Consider the following 6,946-nt stretch of genomic DNA (forward strand, 5'->3'; position numbering starts at 1 on the left):
TCATTAATTGGATACCTCCCTGTTCTCCAATGGATCCTTCAAGATGTTCTTCAGTGTGCTGCATCCGTTGATTTTTTTTTCACTATTTCTTATGCCTTTAAGGAATGCAGTCGAGCAGCAGATGGGTTGGCAAGGGTAGCTAGGAAATGTTTTTTTTTTTTTTTTTAGTTACAACGATAGCTTGCACTACTCTAGTTTGAGTATAACCAGCAGAATCCAGAAACAATAAATGACAAAGTAATGGTGGGGATACCCCTTGGTGTGTCTAGAGGACCTCGCCAAAATGCTATGCAGCAAAGGTAATGACAGCTTTGTTCGCCTCACGATATGCATGCCTGAAATGTTTTTTTTTTTTTTTTGTTACAACAGTTGCTTACACTAATCTAGCTTGAGTATGGCCAACAGAATCCAGAGACAAGAAATAATAAAGCAAAGAAGGGAATACCCCTTAGTATGTCCAAAGGACCTCGCCGAAATGCTGCGCAGCAAAGGTGACGACTCAGTCCCGCAGCCCCGTTCGTTTCACAGTATGCATGTGCTGCCTGAAATTTTTTTTTTATTACAACAGTTGCTTACACTACTTTAGCTTGAGTACGACCAGCAGAATCCAAAGACAAAAAATAACAAAGCAAGGGAGGGAATACCCTTTGGTGTGTCCAAAGGACCTCATCGAAATACTGCGCAGCAAAGAAACCAACCCAATTTGCAGCCCTATTCGTCTCACGATATGGATGTACTGGCTGACATGGCTAGAGTTCAGTTTTTTCATTTGTGAATTTAGTTTTTCTACATTTCTGCTTTGTTGAGGCACTTCGGCCTCTCTATGTACCAAAAAATAAAGTAATTTCCCGAAAAATGGGGAATTTTTCGCGGTCCAAATTTTGACCCAAATTTTGAGGGACGGGAAAGTAATTTCCCGAAAAATAAAAGATACTTTCTTTTACAAATAAGACATCTCAACAAAAAAAAAAAAAACCCGACAACATCTGCTTCATGAGTATCGTGAGTCGAGAATATAATGATAATTTAATTAAGACCCACTGAAGCACCGGGCGATAACATATAATAATAATTCCATGTGAAGCGTGCAGCTTAGAAAGCTCTAAGTAATTTATCTTCAACAAAGGTCTCATAAATAATTTTTCCCAAACGAGGAACTTTGTTTATAAGCAACTCAGGGACTCGATTTACTTCCAACTTGCAAGCAATTCACTTCCTTCTCATATAACACACAATGCTTAAGCAACTTGCAGCAACCCAACGGCTTGATACGTGGGAAGAATAGTGCAGATAAAGATTTGTAGACTGCTTTCATGGTTTGAGGTAAGATAATAATAGTATAACTAGTGGAATTTTCAATGAAATTTTATTTGAAGACAAATATACATGTGAAGGGATATGACTAATTTTCGTGCACTTTTATGCTCTCATCTATGTTTTTGTTTGCCTATTACTTCATTAGCTTGCTTTTATGCAAGCTTGTTCAAATATCTAAGAAAGATAAATTTCTGCTTGAAATTCATCAAGGCGTTTTTAATTAACTCATAAATCCATTGCCACACCGTACTCAAGTATGATAGTTGGTACTTCAGCTTGGTCCAAGAGTTGTAACTCTTCTATCATGGTGGAGCCTTGAGCTAAAGCCTGCGTGATGAACTACTTGTGAGCTGGATTTTTAGGAGCAAAAATATCGCAATCAATTTCCCAATATCAGTGGACAATGGTTGCATGTAATTCCAATACAGTAAGAGGCCAATGATAGATCGATAGCCAGGTGCCTGGGCTGTGGCAATTCTGAACTATAAGATCTGTCAAGTGATTCCGGTTTCCATCCCCTCTTTTCTCACCTTTCTTTCTTTCTTTCTTTCTTCAGCAGAAGTTTCAGAAAGTTGTTATTTCACTAGAAACAGAGAACCATTATCATTCAGGGGATATGTAGTCTTGGCTGTCTTTATTTTAGTCTACTTTGGCATTGATAGGTCCGAGTTAGCCAAGATCAAGTTAAAAACTTGACCAACTTGAACTAAAAGGAGGTTTCTCCATGCGCAGAGCTATGAGAATGGTTCAATCAAAAAATTAGGAGGTATGAAAGATCAAGTTTCCAGTAATATATTGACAATGTTATGATAGTGACTCAATTTGGTGGCAAAGACCTTGCACCTTGATACCATGCAATTCAAGGAAAAAAATCTTTATGACGGCTGGAAATTGCTCAACATGATCATACACAAAGCTAAGAATTGGCTATGCATTTTCAAGTGGATTCATGCATGGGTGTTTTCGTTCTTCGGTAATCATCCACTACACGGATCTCAAAGTGATTTTAGCTCTATCATTCATCTATCATCATAGATCTCAAAGCGAGCAGCTGATGATCGAGACGATGGATTCGCCTGAAGAAGAAAAGATACACCCCCTCGCTATGGTTCATGTTTCCTGGTGCATTCTTTCCTATGTACATACATATGTAATATATTATTAGAGACATCCATGTAATGTATGGTCAAAACATTCTATAGAAATTAAGCATGGCAGAAGTTCTGCAATAAGTTAAAATGACATGGACAAGCCACGTTCAACATACGTGTCCAAATGACTCTCTCTCACACACAAATATTTAGAAAGGCACATCAACTAGCATGTCAGTAGCCATACGTTCCCAAGCACTTTGAGTCACCATTAAAGAACTAACTTGATAGATATGCTCATAATATTAAACGAACGAATAATGGCATCCTTTCTATATACCCAATCTTATATTATGCATACACGCGCGTAACAACTATTAGAAACAATAAATCAATGAAAATAACCTAACCAAAGAAGCTACCTTGAATCCCCCCCCAATCTTATGTTATGTATACACGTAACAGCTATTAGAAACAATAAATCAATAAAAATAAACTAGTCCAAGAAGCTACCTTGAAGCCCTCCCCCCTCTTTCTTTTCGAAAGGAACAAAAAGACTTAAAGAAACTTGCAGGACTTATCACTAATCACATAGTTGTGTAATTAAACTAGCTAGGGAAGACGACCAACACCATCTTCTAATGCCCAGCTCCAGGGCTTGGCCCGGAGTCCTTCAGCGCCCCGACAGGGAAGTACTTTGCGAACCCATGCCCTGCGCCTCCATTACTGGGGCCTGCATGCTTGGTCGCTCCCAGAAGCAAGTCTCTCACCAAGTCATCGACTCCCCCGGCCGCACCGTCTTGCTCCAATACCTTAAGAGGTCTTGCTTGAGCCACAAGGACGAGACCCCCCACCAGGAGAAGGAACAGAAGAGGCAGCACCTTGAGCTTCGTAGCCATGGCAAGAGAATCGGTTGAAGCTTGTTAGGTGATCAAGAAGTTTTTAGCAAGAGAGAGATGGATATGGAACTAGCTAGTGTCATTCCGGTTTATATAAGTCCTGAGGCGAGGGGTATAAGTTTGAACGGGGGGAGCTTAAGAGCGTCAATTCAAACACGTGGTTTAGCACTGGTCAGCGAAGGAAACGTCGCGGTTGTTGCGTGGGAGAAAGCAGGGGGAGACGGATGGTGGTTAGGAGAACGTGAACCAGTGAGACGAAAGCCACCCGTTAAGCTGTGCATGGAAGCTGGGTGGAAAAATGGTGCTCTGGGCGTGGAAAGTTTGACCGAGGGTATATTGAATTGAAAATAAGAGGGTGGAAAGTTGAAGAATTTCTTGCATGGGTTTCAGACGGCGACTGCATCAAGGAATTCAGAGATCATTACGTTTTGACAGGATTTATGTGGAACTGACTGAGGTTTTTGGCCGTTATGGACTTAAGACTCGAGGTTTATGGATGCGTCTACGGAATGGAAGGGAGCTACGACTAGGATTCTGCTATATATGTAGCATTTGGTCATGTTTAATTCAGAGAGAGCTAGACGTAGGGGAAAGAGGATGACTTCAGCTGTTTTGAATGCTTCAAAAGTTTCAACGCCTTACAGTGGCATGTAGGGTCCTGAGAGGTGAGCAAGAAACGCCCCTCATAAGTCCAGGTGTGGTCTAAATGGGAACATGGTGTGGCTTACCCCTTGACATGCACGACTAATGGCACGCAAGCAAAGAAAGATGGGGACAGAGAAGTGCACAATTTCTAATGCATGAGTCCCTGTTGGCTCGCTTGGTCATCATGCACTTGTACGATTTTTACTGTATTCGCCAGCTTTCCAAAGGCACCGCTCGTTTTTCAGGATATCATGGATCACATCGTTGAATTCACAGAGCCATAAGCAAGAAACTTCACATTGCCGGATGCTAACGGTCTCCTGTCATTAAAGATCGCACGCCTCCATATAATTTAATGCAAATCAAATTTTTATTCTCTAGTCATTCATAAAGGCACACAAGCCAAGTTAGCCAAAACCACCCATTGCTGGAAACTTTGTTATATGTACAATTGTTTGTACAATACATATTTTATATCACAATTCAGAAGTTTATGTAAAAAAAATTAGCGAAAAAATATTATTTAAATTTTGTAATTTTGTATAAATATTTAAGATCTACTCAACTTGATCTTCAATTATTAGGTGAGTCTCTACTGAGGGAACAATGTACAGTGCCAGAATAAGGAGGAAAAGAGGACGTGAGGTTTACTGCTTATTGCTTGAGATGGAGAAATTCTCTCTCTAAGTTAATGGGTTACTTTGACTTACGAGCGTGATTTTGGAGTCTAGTGTTGGAATCTTACGCGCGTGAAGTACTTGAACGGAATGAATGGTCGGTTGTAAAGTCTGACAGGGTGTGGAAAGCGAAGGCCAGGGGGTCGGAAAGCGGGTCCTTTTTTCCATATATGTATAGAGAGGGACGAAAGTGGGTCTTTCAAAAGATTATCTGAAGGAGATGCGAGCATTTTACGGACTATTTGGTTCTAAGATGCTTCCTCCTAATTAAGAATGTCATGATGCAGGTGTTTGACCGCCTAGAGCTGGACCAGATTCAATTAATTAAGCTGCACTATAAAGCCCTTTGGCTGCATCTAGGATGCAGTAAAAAATGACCATATCTCGAGTTACAGGCTCTAGATACAGCCTTATAGGCCAACCATCATCTCCCTTTCTCTCCGATAATAATATGATAACAATATATTAGTATGATTATAATAAATTTTTTTTATCAAAATAATATCGTAATTCTTGTTACGATAGTTCTTATATGATAAATTAATAATTATCATAATATCATATAGTAATATGAAGATATACAAAATATTAATTATATTACACTAATATGATAATAATTATTATAATATACTCATTATGAATATTACTTAATTGTTAGTTTAAAATTATATTATGATTATATAAATTGATGCTGTATTATATACTAATTGTATTATGTATAACATAATATACTATGTTATATTATATGATGTTAAAGTATATTATATTATACTTAATGAAATATATATTAGTATTAGTTATGACATCAACACAAAACTATGTTAGCATTGTGGTTGAAGTTGGGAGAGCGAGAGAGATCACGTATTCTCCTATCCCTTCGTCTATATTTGATCCATGGAACTACAAGAGAACCATTTTGAGCCATTCCGAACTGCCACCAACTGCTCTTGGTTGTCATTAAAATGAATTACCAGTAACTGCTTCGTTTGGTGTTGGCTTCATGATGTGTTAGTCAAATTGCCATGTCATCTCAAATGTGTACGTTGCCGTTAATGTACTAGAAAATTTGTCTTTAAATGATAATCATACTTATAGTGTTACATGTTAGATGATAATTATTATTAATAATATATTGATATTAATTTGATAATAGCATTACGATTCTATTATAATTATAAAAATAATATGATACTCATTACACTAAAATAGAAAAAGTAACCAGTTTGTAGTTTCTAAGAAACAGCATTATCAAATCATTTGTAAGGTTATTATATCCCTTTCAGCATCATACAAGCAAATGGTTATAGTGTCTGGGTTTTCAATTGCAAACGACCAAAGAGAAACAATTTTTGCAATTGTAATTTCAATTACAGCATTTCTAATTACAGCTTGTATTTCAGGTAATTGAATTGCAGTCACCATATCATTTATATTTGTGTTGCCTCTAAAGACCATGTCTAAAGACTTTTCGTGTTTTCTGTATGCACCATCAAGACTGAAGGTGGTGGAGCTCACACGAATATTCCAAGCATACCATAGTTAATTTTTTAAAGTAAATTATAATTTTTTAAAAATTAAAATAAATTATATTTACATCCAATAATTTGAAAAATCTACACTTATCCTTTAAAATTTATTTTTATCCAACACTTTAATCTATAAAAATATTACTCAAACCATTAAGCTTAAATGAGACCCAAATACCACATCAGAAAAAATTTCAAAAATAACCAAAATAACTTTAAGCGATATAATAGCTGCCCAAGGACATAAGAAAATATATACATCCTCTCTCACCTCAAAGATAATTTCAACTTTTTATATAAAATAAACAATTTTACTAATACCATTAATTTAATTAGGTGTAAATATAGATTTTACAAATTACTAAGTGTAAGTGTAATAAATGTTAACTTTAGAAAGATTTTTATATAATATATATATATATATATATATATATATATATATATATATATATATATAAACCAAACATGTTTGGGTTCTTGTTGCATCAGAATGCATTTTTTTCTTTTTCCTTTCCCCTTTCCCCTTTCCATTGTTCATGTGTTTGGAGCATCAGAAATGCTTTTGATGCCTTCTGGAAAGCCCAAGGAATTGGGCTGGACTAAGATGCTATACCTATTACCGGACAGAAGCAGAGTTGAAAAGCATGCGGGAAGACAGTAAATAGCATGATGTCTACATTTATTAGTTAAATCAAACCTTTTCTTGATAGAGTTTTTTTTATTCAAAAATTCTCTTCATAATTTGGGCAGAATTAATAGTAACATCGATCAACACTGATCACAATTTCACT

The sequence above is a fragment of the Phoenix dactylifera genome, chromosome 7, assembly GCF_009389715.1.
Source record: "Phoenix dactylifera cultivar Barhee BC4 chromosome 7, palm_55x_up_171113_PBpolish2nd_filt_p, whole genome shotgun sequence".
NCBI lineage: Eukaryota > Viridiplantae > Streptophyta > Magnoliopsida > Arecales > Arecaceae > Phoenix > Phoenix dactylifera.